The sequence below is a fragment of the Equus asinus genome, chromosome 14 (assembly GCF_041296235.1).
Source record: "Equus asinus isolate D_3611 breed Donkey chromosome 14, EquAss-T2T_v2, whole genome shotgun sequence".
In the NCBI taxonomy this organism is placed as follows: Eukaryota; Metazoa; Chordata; class Mammalia; order Perissodactyla; family Equidae; genus Equus; species Equus asinus.
In genome coordinates, this window is record NC_091803.1 from 33,905,738 (window position 1) to 33,922,132 (window position 16,395).

Sequence of the window (16,395 nt, forward strand, 5' to 3'; positions counted from 1 at the left end):
AGCAAGCAGATGACTAAAGTGGACAGTTAGGGCCAGGCAAAAAATCAACTCCACCCTCCATACTATAGAGTAACTCAAAGAAATGGAGACTTAATGGTGAGATATATATGTATATATGTCACTATATGTATTTGGCTTTGGCCTAGTTTAAAGAATGTGGACTTTGTATCCTAATACTGGACTTCAGATGCTCTAGCCAATGGGTTATTAAGCTGTCCACTATTCATCTTCATTTCAATGGTTTATTATAACTCAAGTATGAAAATATCCTGTAGGCTGAAATTTTATCAGCCAGTTTGGAGACTGGTGGCTCTTTTCCGAAAGGGGGTGGATGAGTAGGAGGGGACTTGAACACAGGGAGAAGCCATTGACTCCTACGTAGGCTACTAATTGTGTTTTGGGAAAGAATCTGAGAGTCTAAATGAATTGGGATTCTGGAATCTGAGCTGGCCTTTTAACCGAGGATACCAGTGGATTTGTTTCTTTTTTTTAATAATATTCTTTTTTATAATTTTTGTATTTTCTTTTTTTTTTTTCTGCCTTTTCTCCCCAAATCCCCCCAGTACATTGTTGTATATCTCAGCTATGGGTCCCTCCAGTTGTGGCATGTGGGATGCCGCCCCAACATGACCCAATGAATGGCACCATGTCTGTGCCCAGGATCCAAACTGGTGAAATCCTGGGCCTCCAAAGCGGAGCACGCGAACTCAACCACTTGGCCACGGGGCCGGGCCCCTGGATTTGTTTCTTTTTTTTTTTAAAGATTTTATTTTTTTCCTTTTTCTCCCCAAAGCCCCTCTGGTACATAGTTGTATATTCTTCGTTGTAGGTCCTTCTAGTTGTGGTATGTGGGACGCTGCCTCAGCGTGCTTTGATGAGCAGTGCCATGTCCGCGCCCAGGATTCGAACCAACGAAACACTGGGCCGCCTGCAGCGGAGCGCGTGAACTTAACCACTCGGCCACGGGGCCAGCCCCCCTGGATTTGTTTCTTAAACTTCAGGGGCTTTTGGATGAACTCTTCTGAAAGATGGGCAACTTAGGAGGCCAGTTGATGCCACTTGCTATTGAAGTTGCGGGTTAGATGACTTAAAATTAATCTGATTTTGCTACTGTTTTGATATATGTGCTGCAGTAGGGAGAGTTCATTGTACACTGGCTGCCAGTTGTTTTGAGGTGAAGTGGTAACTCAGATTGAAACAAAGGTAATTACTTGGTAAGCCCTATTTCCTCAACTCGTGATAATTTACAATTACCTCTTTGTGTCTATTTACAGATCTTGGTACCAGTGAACCAGGATCAGTTCTCCCTAAATGTTGGGACAGTGTCCTGAAGCTCTTTGCAGAATGGACCAGGATGGTTAATTGAGTTAGTGTCTTTTAATTCAAATCTGGTTTTACTAGTTTGTGTGTCTGTTTTTCTAGGTGATGGAAGGTCTGCCACCTTTTGGGGGAACAAGGAGATTAACACAGCACATGACCATTTAATTAATGAATGATTACAAACTAAAACTTAGCATATTAACTTAGCGAAGTAATGAGAGAAAAGGTTGAAAGTGGTTCAAACTCAAATTCTTTGAAGTTGTGATACACGGAAAGGAGAAAATGTCAAAGTATCTTCTTTAAGATGTGCGCAGGAGCCGGCCCCGTGGCTGAGTGGTTAGGTTTGCGCACTCCACTTCGGTGGCCCAGGGTTTCGCCACTTTGGATCCTGGGTGCAGACATGGCACTGCTCATCGGGTCATCTTGGGGCAGCGTCCCATATGGCACAACCAGAGGCACTCACAACTAGAATATACAACTTGTGGGGGGGCGGGGGGTGCTTTGGGGAGAAGAAGAAAGAAAAAAAGTGAGCAAGTGACACCCTATTTAAATACCATACATCAGAATAGGGAAGCTCACTATGTCAGTCTTGAGGTGGTGATTAGCCCTTGTTGTGGCAAAATAAACTACCTATGGCCAGCACCCTGATACCAACCTGATTGCACAGATAGGCAAGCATCATGTTGATGACTCCTCCTAACTTCCTGAGGGCTTGGCCTTGCTCAGGAGTGTCCTTTGAGCTGTGCTGTGTTGTTGGGTTTCGGGCTGAATTGCAGCATGGAAGCTTAGGTTGCATAGCATTGGGAAGTGTCAATTCATGTTCTGTTTTGCCCTGCTCTACTGGAAGGCTCGGTCTCAGGACCTGGTGACTGGAAATAATTCTGTCACTCAGGCCTGAAGATCCAGACCAGATATGATAACTGATCGAGGATCTTGGATAGCAACCCTGCATAGTGTAGTACTTCTCATTTTGAGGGAATGTTTAGCATCTTTTGTAGCCACTCCCCAATCTCTGCCTGTCAGTCTAGGAGACTGTGTGTTGGAAAGACTTGCCCCCTTATTTTCTTATTAGATTGCTTCCACCCTATCAAGACAGCAGACTTGCCTATAACTTTTAGCTCTTGCTGGTTGATGAAAGGTTTAGACTCTGCAGTGTTTGCCTAAAGTGGGTTGGTGCGTGACCTATAATTTTGATTCTGAACAAGACTCAAGTCATATCATTTACTGTATTGAATGCAGTTATTTCCTCTTCCTCCAGTTTGGGAAGAAGCAGGGAAAAAACCCTCAAAGAACCTTAGAATATCTGGTGTCATATTTTCTCCAACTGGGCTGTGTGGATCCCTCTCAGGGGTCATTGCTGGAGTATGCTTGAGGTAGGGATGAGGGACTTTTGCTGTCTTCCTTCCGTTTCACCCTACTGTGCTTCACTCTGCGAAAGTTACTGTAATATTCTGTTATATTGGGCTTTCTCATAAGATTTCAGCCGAACACAATGTTCTGAGGCTGTAAACAAGTTAAAAGGAGTGATTTAGTAGAGAAATGGAAATCTAGAATGGTTAGTAAACTTGCTTAAAGTTATAGAGCAAGGAACTGGCAGCTACAGGACTAGAATCAGGCCTTCTCTGCACTAATTTTGTTTTCTCATTTACACTGCCTCAAATGCATCATTGTAGGCACTCATTAGAATTTGTTTAATTGAATCTTTGGTGTTTGGTCTTCTATATTGCTAATTCTTTACTCAAACATGTTGTCACAAATTACTGTTCTTTCAGAGAAGACTCGTCATAACCGGCTTTGAAGCATACTGAAGCGAAGTTATTAATGGGTTATGATACTATTTAATAGCTGGCCTTTTCTCCTCAGAATATTTCTGAAGGTGGTGATAGTACTTTGAAATAGAAGTTGAGGTTTTATCACTCTAAGTTCTTAACATAAACTAGTGGGCATACTGTAGAGAATACCACTGCAAAATGCTGAACCCGAATGCTTCCTTTTCCCAGTGACTTTCCCTGGAATCTGAACAGGAAAACCCAGGTATAGCCATTGACAAAACAGCTTTAGAACAGCTCTGTGGAAATAACTACGATGGCTACATTCCTTTTCTTTTTTAATCTATGACGGGAATGTGTTTTCAGTTAAACGCTTGCTTCATATCTACTTGATGGCTACCTAGTGGCTGCTCTTTAGACAGGAGGAGAAGGTTAGGAATACCCCTGCAGTGAGAGTGCTGGGACTCTAGTAGCTTGGGTCCTAGATGGCAGGATCATGGACATGCTGGAGGTCCCAGGCCCACAGAGGAGGCATTTTTCCTAGTTGTGGTGACCTTTTCTTTCTTCTAAGTGAGTGAAATTCAAGAGGGAGGGAGCAGTGGTATAGTGAATGCTCTGTGTCCATTTTTAAGAATGTTTCCATGGTTCTTTTTCTCCTAGTGAGTTATTTTTTCTTTGAAATAACTAGTCACTTGTCCAGTCATTTACTCAAAACTGTTCGTTATAGCTGATGCCTATGGTAAGGAGAATTTTGCTTAGGGGTTTCCTACATTTTGTGACAGAGAAAAATCTAAGACCTTTCTAGAGGTATTTAGATAAGTGGGTTCAATTGTGGGTGAGGAGGACGTGTAAGGGCAGGGTGGTGGTGGTGATATTGTGAACTGGGTGTACAGGGTGAAGAGAAATGCCCATCAGTGATCCAGCTGGGAAAAGGTGGAAAATGCTAACAATGGCACTTGCTGAGAGAAGAGCAGCTATGGAAGGAGCACATCCACAAGATTGTCCAACTCCAGGGAATACCATTCCCAAGGGGAGGGTCGGGGCCTGTAGAGTTGGGTAATGAGTGGCCCTGACCACAGGTGGTGTCTCCTCTGAACGGAAAGTGATGGGGAGGAATGAGTACAGGGAAGCATTGGCTGATTGGACCTCATCAGTCTTCAAGATTGACTAGTTGGTCAGAATTGACTGCTTATGGAGTACTGGCCTAACTTTTTTGAGATTTCTGTCTCTTTTGACTTTATTTTTGACAAATCAGAAGTTGGTAAACAAGAGGGAATGTAATGTCCCTGAGTCCATTAGACTTTGGGTTAAAGTACATAGTGAAGTGAACAGTAGGTGGTGTCTGTTGTTGTTTAACAATATTTACTATTCAAAAGGAATAGTTTCATGTAAACTATTGAGGTAATTCGTGACTCTCTCATGGGGACTATAATAAATGTGAAATAAATCACAACTGAAATTATTAATGAAAGAAAATCTTGTGTGTGTGTGTGTGTGTGTGAGGAAGATTGACCCTGAGTTAATATCTGTTGCCGACCTTCCTCTTTTTGCTTGAGGAAGATTGTTGCTGAGCTAACATCTATGCCAGTCTTCCTCTATTTTGTGTGGGATGTTACCACAGCATGGCTTGACCAGTGCTGCTAGGTCTGTACCCAGGATCCAAACCTGTCAACTCCAGGCTACTGAAGCTGAGTGCATGAACTTAACCACTGCGCCACTGGGCCAGCCCCAATAAAATCATTTTTGACTTCACATTTCTGCAACATTTCATGTTCTCTTTAGCAGGTCAGATTAGTTCTTTAGTCTTTCTTCTTTTAAAAGAAATTTTATTCTACTGAGTGATATGTCCATAAGGCCAGATTTCCTACTAGTGCTGAAAATGGCAAACAGTGCTCTGAACTGGTAACAGCTGTAGATTTAATGATTAGATCAAGCAGGGACATGGCTTCCAAGCATCAGTTAAGTTGGTTTTAACGTGCACCTCTTTTCCTGAGGTTATTAATTATGCCATTCCAACAACAATTCTCTGACACCAACTGAGTGTCCAACAATTCGATTCTGACACGAACTGCCTAGAGTTAGTGCAGACCCCACGAGTTAATGACTCAGTCTCACAGGACTGCCCACTTCAGATGCCAGCCACAAGTATCAGGTAGCATTATAAAGGATACAACTCAGGAACAGCCAAATAGAAGAGATGTATAGGGCAAGATATGAATTGGGGCCACAGAGCTTCCATGTGCCCTCTGGGCATGTTACCAGCCTCCCAGCACAATGATGTGTTCACCAACCCTGACTCCCCTAGCCTTAAGTTTCGGTTGAGATTTCCTTATGTAGGTGTAATTGTTTAAATCATTGGCCACTGGTGATTACGTTCCAGCCACGCTTCCCTCCCCTCTGGTCTGGAGGTGGGGCTGAAAGTCCCAACCTTCTAATCGTGTTTGGTTTTTCTGGCTTAGCCAGCCCCTCTCTTGAAACTATCTAAGGGCTCCCCCGAGTCACATCGTTAGCATAAACACAGCTGTGGTCCAAAGGGACATTTTTATTTATTTATTTTATTTTTTTATTTTTAAAGATTTTATTTTTTTCCTTTTTATCCCCAAAGCCCCCCGGTACATAGTTGTATATTCTTCGTTGCGGGTCCTTCTAGTTGTGGCATGTGGGATGCTGCCTCAGCGTGGTCTGATGAGCAGTGCCATGTCCGTGCCCAGGATTCGAACCAACGAAACACTGGGCCACCTGCAGCGGAGCGCGCGAACTTAACCACTCAGCCACGGGGCCAGCCCCCAAAGACATTTTATGGATAACAAAAGACACTCCTATCAGTAAGGAAATTCCCAGGGTTTTAGAAACTCTGGCAGGAACCCAGGACAAAGACTGAATACATTTTTTATTATACCACATTAATACTCCAGTTTTGTATCCCATAAGTAGTAGTGGAATGAGGCTACCTAAAGTTGATTTAGATGATAAGTAACAATGTACATTTACTGTTAATTTGATTTTTTTTTTGTCAAGAAAGTACAAATTGAGTAGCTTAAGATTCCAAGGAGTAAACTCCTCCCTCAATTAATATGAAATGGCATTCCCGGAATGTGTTAGAGATTCTTGAACTGTGCAGTGCACTAGCTCTAGACCCTCCTTAATGGAAGAAATGAGCTCGTTTAATAAGAAATCAGATACACAAAATTCATGTTTCCTTTCAGTGTGACTTTACAAAGGTTTGATGGACATAATCTATTGGTTAAGAGCCTTGGCCTAGAGTCAGACAGACTGGGTTTTGAGTCTGAAATTTACCACCTACTTGCTACTAGACCTTGGATGAGCTGCTTAACATCTCTTAAGCCTCATTTCCCTCATGTATAAAGTGAGGATGATCACAGTAAATAGTTGTGAGCATTCAATAAGACAGTGCCTTTGAAGGACATGGCAGAGTGCCTTGCATATAAATAAACATTTAATAACATTAGCTCTTATTAGCTACATGCATACATAGCTAAGCTAACCTGGATTGGCAACTCCCAAGGAGCCAGGAAACATTTCATTTTACCACCTCTTATAGGGGACATAAGTGACAATATATAAAACACTGCTAGGCACACACTAGACACAAGTTATTTATTACCTGAAAATAAAACCTGCCCTCTGGATATCTGGGAAGTACAGAAGTGACTCTGTAGTGGAAACTTCCAGCCTGTTTCCAAAGATGGCCTAAAACCCAGAGATGGAAAATCTTCCTCCTGAAACCCTATAAAGCCTTCATGAGTCTAGCACTGGGGATGGGGCCTCAGTGGCTAGGATACTGTTGGATCAAAGAATGGGAAACTGATCCAGGAGACATTTTCATCTTTGGCAATATGCCTCGAGCTTCACTGAGTTGGGCAAAACCACATGAGACTTTGAGAAGGAAACAACAGATTTATTTCAGCTGGTCCAGACGGTCTTTGAGAGAGTCATCTGGCAAGTACCGTGTTGTGTGTGTTGCTTTCCAGAGAAAGTGAAAAGTCCAAATCCACAGGCAAAAGGTTTACCAACTGTTTAAGGTTCACTTGTTGGTGAGCTCCCCTGAGGCCAGGCTTTTAATTTGCCTTGCAGCTCACGCATATGGAGATTTTACTCTACTGGGACCACCGCTAGACTAAGTCCTAGACTCTGCCACCAGTTATTGTGTATCTTTGTGCAAGTTACAGCTTCTCTTTGAGTCACTTTCCTTAACTGTGGTATAAAGGATTTGTGACTAAATCACTTTCTCAAAGTGTGACTTTGGTCACATTTTTAATATATGTTCTGCTAAAACAAGCGCTTGAGTGTGTTTTTGCACTATTGATGGTACATGAGATGATTTTTGGTGGTACATGGATGGATACTTTTCATTTACTAGTTCTGTGTTTTAATGTGTTTTAATGAAAACTAGTGTAGCAGACCTATGACTTCATGGATAGTATTGCGTGGGATGATATTAAAGTGGATGTGATTTTTTTAAGCTCTTTAAAAAAATATTAGGTGAACAGTAGTTGGGATGTTAAATGGACATGAAAGATCATAAAGGTTACATAGGAATGAGTGAAGTTTGTAAGTTCTAAGGCTGTTATTCTAGTGCAGTGCCACACCTTCATGAAGTCTTGGTGGTGATGTTACACAGTAAAGCAGGTCCAGGTTTGAATGGATTTAAAGACTTGCCTTACTCAAGAAAATTGACAAATTTCTATTTCTGCATTCATGGCAAAAAACTCTTAAGTAGGTTGTGTAGAGTTTAAAATATCATAGACATTAGTAATGGTGGCTTTTTTTTTAATAGCGAAAAATGAATAATATTGCTTCTTCTTTCACCTTTAGCAGCTTCCCCGCAGCCCGGGTTGATCTTTAGTTCCTTTCACTCTCTAGTCTTGGGATTCCCCATGGTAGGAGTTGGGGTTCTGACTTGTTCTGTTGAGGAAGGAGAAAAAGCCAGCCCCCTCTCATGAACACATGCCAGTGCATCTTCTCTAGGTTGTGGAAAGCTGATCCTCTGTCCCATCCTAATGACCTGTCTGTTACTTCTTGCTGGTAACTGCTTTAATGGTACAGTGTGACATGTGCCCTAAAATGAAGTTAAACACCACAACAGGCTTTGTTTAACATTTCATTTCACTTTCTGTCATACTGCTCATAACATAGGGGGCGCTTGAGAAGTAAAACGAGCAGTGACAGAAATGAAACAAACTATTGTGGGAGGTGCTTTCTTTTTAAGTAAAACCCCAGAATAAAACTGAAATCTCGATTGTATGATAGGAGCCAAGAAAACTGCTTTCAGATGTAGTCTATGGTTTCTTGAGTTTTTTTTTTTTTAAGCCTTAATTACCTGTGTTCCCTTGACATTTTGTGTGTATCTTAATCGTGTCACTTTTCATTATCTACATTTGGTTGTTGGCCTGTGTTCTGCAAGTGATTTTGTTCTATAATTACCTCAGCATAAAGGGCTGTGCGTCTGGTATAATGCCTTGTAATAAATTGTTGAATGTTTCAAAGTATAGTTTTAAAAAATTGCTGTAAAGATGGTTCCAAGTCTATTATCTGTCTGCACCATGTGTTATGTAGTCAAGATTAGATTAAAATAGAGCAAAATGGTGAGAATGGTGTGGCCCAGGGTTTTTCTCCTCTTTTGTTCATTTAACACAAAATTATACATGATTTCATAATGAGAAAATCTCAGATGCTTCCCAGCTGAGGTGGAATCTAATGTTCCAAGCCATAAACCCTCCTACTTTGTAAATTTTGGTTTTCTCATTCATACTGTCTTGTCTCCTGAGAGAGAAGTGGTGACCTGTGTTATTTGGGACATTGGGAAAGGGAGAAACCCTTTACTTAAAGGCTTTATTTTGCAGGATTAAAAATCCCTTTCCCCACTAAAATCTGTTTCTTGACATGCATGACATTTGTCCTTTGCACAGATTCACAAGAGTAGCTTACTCAGGGTAGATGTCAGCTTCCTGAAACAGAGTCCATTTCCCTTGGTGCAGAGGTTAGCCATTATTATAGGATAATTGCTGGTGAGTCTAGAGAAATTCTGAAAGGAGATGGCCAGCGGTTGTGACATTTGCCTTTGGTCTATAGATTAGGATTTGCAAAGCTCGAGTGAAGTTGTTTGTTTCCTCCTCTTCTTGGGAAATTGCCGATGGATCAATGAGTCTTGCTTAAGATCTCTTGTGGGCGGGGGAAGTTGGGCTTTTAAAGGTGAGAGCCACATGAAAGATTATACTTTGCTAATCATACAAATAATTATCTCCATAGAGGTATAATCTCCATAGAAGTATAAGCATTCAAGACCACACATTTAAAAGAATAAAATATAATTTAGAGTCAGAATGAAAGATCTACAAACATAGTGGTGGAGTTCAAAACCTTTTCAGGCCATTCTTACATGTTACCAGCGCCAGTTACCCTGGACTTCTCATTGTTGACTAACCTTTTAATTCATCTGGAGTCTCTTCACTTCTAAAATAAAGCACTTTCAGGATTTTGGAAACTTGAATTTTCATGGTAACTTCAAGTAAAAAAATAAAACTGTGTAGTAGTCAAAGCCTTTCTTTAACTCTTGACTTTAAGCCTCCCTAGTCAAAGAACCAGAATTGCTTAATTTATCAGAGCATTTGCTTTTCTAGTTTACAGCTCACAGCCATTGCTTGGCCTAGCAGAAAGAGATAATAAAAAGTTATGCAACAGGTAAAAATCTTTCCAGTTGCCTTTTCCCCATTTGGGAGGAAACAGTTTTTCCTTCCCTTGGAGCACTTTGGTCTAAGCTACGTCCTCTTTCTGATTTGTAGCTTTACTATTTGCATACAGTGCTTAAATTGACTCACTCTACCCCAAGTTCTGAAGGTCTCCAGCATTTAGTACTTCTGACTCAGTCCGCTTAAGCAAAAGAGCTTTTGATTACAATAGTAACTTAACAGAATAAACCTTTTAAAAACATTTTTAATAGTACTTAAGGTTTCCAAACAGATCAAGATGTTTTCTAACAAGAATCAGACTATAGTTTTCAAGTTAGACATATATGAGCAAGGAACCAGCCTTCCCAGATGGAATGTTGATCATTCATAGGGGACTTCTGAAACTCAAAACTAGTCTTGTAAGCTAGAAAAATTTGACCTCCACATTTGATGCTCTCACCATTGTATTCAAAGTGAAGTATGTGTAGTCTGCATTTCTTAAGGGCGGACCCTAGGATTGGATACATGGTGTTTCAGAAAAAAATATGTTTACATGTGCCAGTTATTCATTCCAATAAATTTGAGTGCCTATTGTGGATATTGTTCTTAAGGACCTTATGGTATGCTAGGAAAACAGACGTAAGAGCAAGTAGAAAATGTTGTAAAATAAGTGCTAAGAAATATCAGTGCTCTAGGTCAACTTGAGTCAGGAGAGTAGTCCTGTGGGAAGTGAAATCTTAGTTAGGCTTGAAAAACCAAGACTAGTGAGTGAGGAGGCATTCCAAGCAGAGGTAACAATATGTGTAAAACTACAGGTGCGCGAGAGGCCATGACCTCTTGGGTATGGCAGGTGTTTCAGTATGCCTGAGGGACGTGGAATGAGAGGGGAAGGACAGTAGTGGGGGCGAAATTCAGAATGGCCTTGTATGCCTTGTTGAATTTGGATTTTCCTTTGTAGGTGAAGGGGAACTATTAAATAATTTTGAGTAGGGACATGGCATGCTCATACAGAGTGTGTGTGTGTGTGTGTGTGTGTTTGCGTGTGTGCATGCGCGTGCGTGTTAGAAAGATCACTCCAGAGGCAGTATGGGAAGAGATATTGGAGGGAGCCATCCCAGCAGTAGGTAAACTATTTGTGAGAGTACTGCAATAAAGATGGCAGGGGCTTGAACTGTAGAATTACTGAGGAGGGGTAAAGATTCAGGAGTTAGAATTTACAAAGTTTGGCTTAATCTGACAAAAGTTTATTGCTTGCATGTCCTACGTAGGTCAGTAGGCTGAGGGTCCTCTGCGCCATACAGTCACTCAGAGACCCAGGCTGATGTAGATCTTGCTCTTGTTTACTGCACCACCTGTACTGTCTTGGTCACCATGTCAGGGGAAGAGAGATGGCTGAGATGTCATGTGCCAGCTCTGTGCTTGGGCTTGGAAATGATAAGTTTCACATCTGCCTACAGCTCATTGTGTCAGTTCTGCCTATAGCCCATTGGCCAGAAATAGACACATTTCCCCACTGAACTGAAAAGAAACTGGGAAACTGGGGAGCAGATGGAGTGTTTGGTGAGCTTCTCTGTCTGTGTCACAGTGTAGGGACTTGAGTAAAGTGCTTTGTTTCTGAGCTTATTTTCTCATCTGTAAAATAGGGATATATCAATAATAGCAACCTCGTAGGGTAGCTTCAGGTATTAACTGCTGTCACGATTATAAAATGCTTAGCATTGTGTCAGGCGCAATAAAGATATTGGAGGGAACCTTTAAGTTTTATCTTGAGATTTTCTTACTGTGGGTCATACCTAATTAGTAGGTTATAACTAACAATTAAAAACAAAATTTAAAAAAGTAGCATAAATTAGAGTGCATCATAGAAGCAAGGGTAAATATTGCTTCATGAAACTTGAGGTATACGTGTATTTATATATGCACATTTGGTAAGGATGCAAGATGTATTTCTCACTGAATGTTGCAGGTAATGTTTGAAAGACGCTGGTGTAGTCCAATCTCTTATTTCACAGTGATTGAAAGATTTATGCATAACAAACAAAAAAAGTACTCTATTGTAATAGGCCTGTTTGGAAGAGGCAATTTAAACTTCCAGATTTTAAAAAGTGGATTTGAAAAGCCTTATCCGTAATTTTGAGAAAGAGTAAAACATTAGCTTTTCTACTTGATAGCTATGTGCCCTTAAGCAAGTTACTTAGACTTTCTGTACCTCAATTTTCTCATCTATAAAGTGATGATGATAATACCTGCCTCATAGGACATTACTGTTGGATTGTTGGATTAGTTGATATAAGTAAAAATATTTGGAAAAGGATGGCTGGTACATAGTAAACCTTATGTTAGTATTTGTGGACATTATTATGTGAGACTGGCTAGTACTGTGCTTGCAGGTAGATTTTGCAGTGTACTACGTGAAGAGTAGGTGCTTACTTTTCATTTGATTTTTTCTTTTCTTTCTTTCTTTTTTTTTGGTGAGGAAGATTGGCCCTGAGCTAACACCTAGTTGCCAATCTTCCTCTTTTTGCTCAAGGAAGATGGTCATTGAGCTAACATCTATGCCAATGTTCCTCTATTTAATGTGGGATGCTGCCACAGCATGGCTTGATGAGTGGTGTGTGTCTGTGCCCAGGGCACTGAAATGGAGTGCACAAACTTAACCACTATGCCACCGGGCCGGCCCTTCATTTGATTCTTTAGAAAGTGTTTGTTAGGTGCCAGTTAGTCCTTTTCACATTACCATGCACACACTCTGCCTTCTTGCAACTTGTAATTTAAGATGCTGTCACTAAATCAGTAACATCCTTTCTCTTCTTTGTACTTGTCATTTTTGACATCTGCTTGGGAGCCATGAATGTTTATGTTCCATAGAAGTAAATAAGGTATAATGCACTCAAGCCTTGAATGCATAATGGAAATAATAAATTGTCTATTATAACAAAGTGTCACAATAGACAGTTTTTAAAAAATTCAGTCAGAAGAACTTACTAGGGGAGAAATTAATGAAATATTTTTCTTTCTGGTTTTTAAACAACTTTTTGGCCTGCAAGAAACAAGTATCAAAGTTGTTTTTTAGATCGTTAGGTTGACTTCTCTTGCAGTGAATAGTTGATGTCAGCAAACTGATGTGTAGTGAGAAACATGCTGTGCCCTTGGCGGAGCAGTGGTGGATAATGACTTCCATTTGGATAAGCCCATTGGTGATACTAAGTAGTACCCTGGGTGACTAGGAGTTAATCCCGGCTGCCTGACAGAAGTGGATTTGTTATATAATTTATGGTACCCAGAAGCCCTTTGGAGAGGTCTTTATTATCTTATTATCATGACAGTATCCATCTAGGCCTGAAGATTAATTTTTGTTGTTCTCGTCTAGTTCCACCAGAGTGATTCTCATAACTGAAAGGGTAGCAACTTGCTGTTAAATGCTTGCACTTGGCTTTTGCTTTCACACAAAGGTATGTTAATCAGGAATGGTTGTTAGAAATCCAGAAATGTTTATTAGTGATTTATTAATAGTTTAGAGGGTTTTTTTCCTGTTAAACTGATTTAACTACTAAAAAATGAGTTGTATTTGAGGTTTCAAATTATTTCCTCTTTGACTTGCCTCAGAAAAGGTTTGTTAACACTTCACTGTCTTGTAAATTGCTGCTGCAGTTCATTTGTGTCAGTTCTGCCACTCCTGAAACAAATGCAGGAGTGTCACTTTGGTTTTCCATCAGCTGACACAAGTGGACTTCTTAACTCTTTTACTGGTGGACGTCCACTGTTAAACAAGCTTGTACTATTTTTTATGACTCACTGAGAAGTCATGTCGTGGTGTGATCCCCATCCCCAGCTACCAGTGCTTAAACTTGTAATTTTCAATGTATTGTGTTAAAACAAACTTCTAATTCTGGCTATTTTTCTTTTCAATTTTAGACCTAAAATTGGAAGCTCTATTTTTATAAACACTCTCCTAGAAAAGCCACCGGTGTTGCTACCCCAAATATCATAACTGTGCCCGGGGGCGGGGAGAGCAAGAGCTGGCTGTTTCACATGGTTAAGCAGAATGTGTGGGCCTGCCAGCCGGCGGAGGTGGAGTCTGCCCTTTGCTTTCTTGGCAAGTGCATCTGGCTTTGAAGGCCTTGATTAGGACTTTAGTTCTTGGTCTTTTCTTGCCATTGTCTCCAGTGGTTCTAAAGAGGTGGAGGACCTCGATGGTCCCCATCTCTTAGCCTCTTTGACAGGGTATGTGCTTCAGCTCTCAGAGTTAAAAGCCGCTCTGTCATCGAGCGAATTTTGGTAAATATGTGGAATGAGATATCTTAAGGAGTGTAAAACTGGCTGTAAGTCCTTTGCATTCAGTAAGCAGTATTCAGAAAAACTGCTGGCTTTTGCTCTTGCATCTCCAAATACCTTAGATGTGATGCCTTTGTTTATTAAGGTAGAGAAGATGCAGTTCAAACCAGCAGTAGAAGGTTTTTCACTGGAGTAGACCTGATTGGTGAACCCTTGGAGCTTCCTAGAGTGCCACGCAGCTATGGCTTGAATAAACCCTCTGGATTTTCTCCCTTGCTAAAAGAAGGGGCAGGAGTGATTTCTGGTATTAATGTGCATTTTTTCCAAGGGACTGAGATGCAGGTCAAAAAGAGGCACGACAAGATGAACGTCTCCCTATTTCTGCTTCAGATTTTGGCTTTTGTTGTGTCTGAGGTGAAAGTTTGCTTGTAGAGTGAGGAGAAATGGAACTGTATACTGCTGGCTGAGAAGCTGTGTGTGTATCACATTATCTGAGAACTGATGAGGTAGGGAATAATTGGAATAATGAGACAATTCCCTACTTTCTCTTCTCTCTGAAGGTGGTGGAATGCTAGGAGGGGAGGACTCCAGGAGAAATTGGACCTTCGGAACCAGCTCTTGAGAGATGAAATTAAGTTCTGCATCTTTAGGGCTCAACTCCCTTTACTGTTCAGTAATTGATGGCATCATTATATAATTAAAATTGGTATATATGGCTACCGTTTACTGAGCACTGTCTGTGCTAGGGACAGTGTTAAGTAGGTTGGACTCATCATTTATTCAATCATGGGTTAATACATTTAAAGTGCATAAGCTAGTGCCTTGTACAGACATGCTCAATAAATATCAGTGATTATTATGCATTCAGCAGATATTTATCAAACACTTGTTTATATGACGTAGCTTAGGTGCACAGGACAAAGTGGTGAATGAGACAGATAAAATCCCTGCTTCTGTGGCACTTCCTTCTAGTAGGGGGAGCAGACAATAAATAAGTCAACAAATAAGAATTTCAGAGAGTAGTATGTGCTGTGAAGCTGTGAGATAGTACGCTGGATCAGAGTGAGATGGTACTTAAGATTGTTTAGACAGGGAACTTACCTCAGCATTTGAACTGGGACCCGTCTGACATGAGGAACCATTTATTCTTCACAGTGACCCTCTCATTTTCCCAATTTTCAGGTGAGGCACAGGGTGATTAGGTATGTGCTGGACAGCAGACAGAGCTGGGCTGTACAAACCCAGTCATTCTGCATGCAAAGCATGTCCTGTCCTTCGCAGAAAGTGCAAGACTGTCCTGGAGCAGCTGTAGGAGCTGCAATATCTGCAATTGGTTTTTGAGTGAAGGAAACGAATGTGGTTGCAGTGCAGCTAAAACCCTGATGCAATTCAGAAAGTTGCATGTAGGGGCTGGCCCCGTGGCCAAGTGGTTAAGTTCGTGCGCTCTGCTCCAGTGGTCCAGGGTTTCACCAGTTCAGATCCATGGCACTACTCATCAGGCCATGTTGAGGCGGCATCCCACCTGCCATAACTAGAAGGACCCACAACTAAAAAAATATATAACTATATACTGGGGGAATTTGGGGAGAAAAAGCAGAGAAAAAAAAGATAGGCAACAGTTGTTAGCTCGGGTGCCAATCTTTAAAAAAAAAAGAAAGTTGCATGTAATTTCATGGATACCGCCCCCCATTATTGGATGCAGATTTGAGTGTGAGTATATGTAGGTACAGTTTATTCTGAGGTCCAAAGCTGTCTTCAAATTTTTAAAGGTATAGATGACCAAAAGAGCTTATGGTGCTGCTGCTTTATTTTAGGATTTTCTCATATTGTTTTTTTTTTTCAAAATAGCCCTAGCTGCTAGGACAGAGTTTTAATAGACAGCATTGCAATGGCCATTAAATGGCAGCAATTTTAGCAGGTCAGTATGGGCGGGAAGTGGACAGGAACTGGGCTAGAAACATGAGATGTCTTACTTTGCTAAAGCCTGTAATACCATGATGCCAGCCATCAGGTATAGAGCTCTATTTTGTATTTAATTATCTACTTATGTTTACACATGTTAACGTACCCTTTGGCTTCATGCCATATAAGCACATATTTGTGAAACAAGTAACTATTTAAAACAACAAAGTCCAAACCTTGATGCCTCAAGTTTCAACAAGGAATGTATTTCCAATAAAGACACACAGACATGAGCATTTCCTGTCACTGTCTTCAAACCCTGAATACTTCCTAAATAGGCTCTTCAGTACTTGAACCCAGAGAGAAATTGTTTCAGTAATAGTAATTGAAACCAAGAGGGTAGCCAAGTTCTGGTCAGATCTGGTCTTTCAGTTTCATAG

General features: G+C 40.9%; 1 protein-coding gene across 6 annotated transcripts in view; it reads left to right on the top strand.

The window, feature by feature from the left end:
• Positions 1-16,395, top strand: part of DCUN1D3 (defective in cullin neddylation 1 domain containing 3) — a 34,277-nt gene that overhangs the window by 3,571 nt on the left and 14,311 nt on the right. The window contains exon 1 of one of the 6 annotated variants that reach the window (XM_070484808.1): positions 1,275-1,366. The exons of 4 other annotated variants lie outside the window; for them this stretch is intronic. The gene's annotated coding sequence lies outside the window, so the exon portion shown is untranslated. Of the gene's footprint in view, positions 1-1,274; positions 1,367-15,349; positions 15,362-16,395 lie in introns of those variants that run through there. One more of the 6 variants, XM_014864767.3, reaches the window with a different exon arrangement.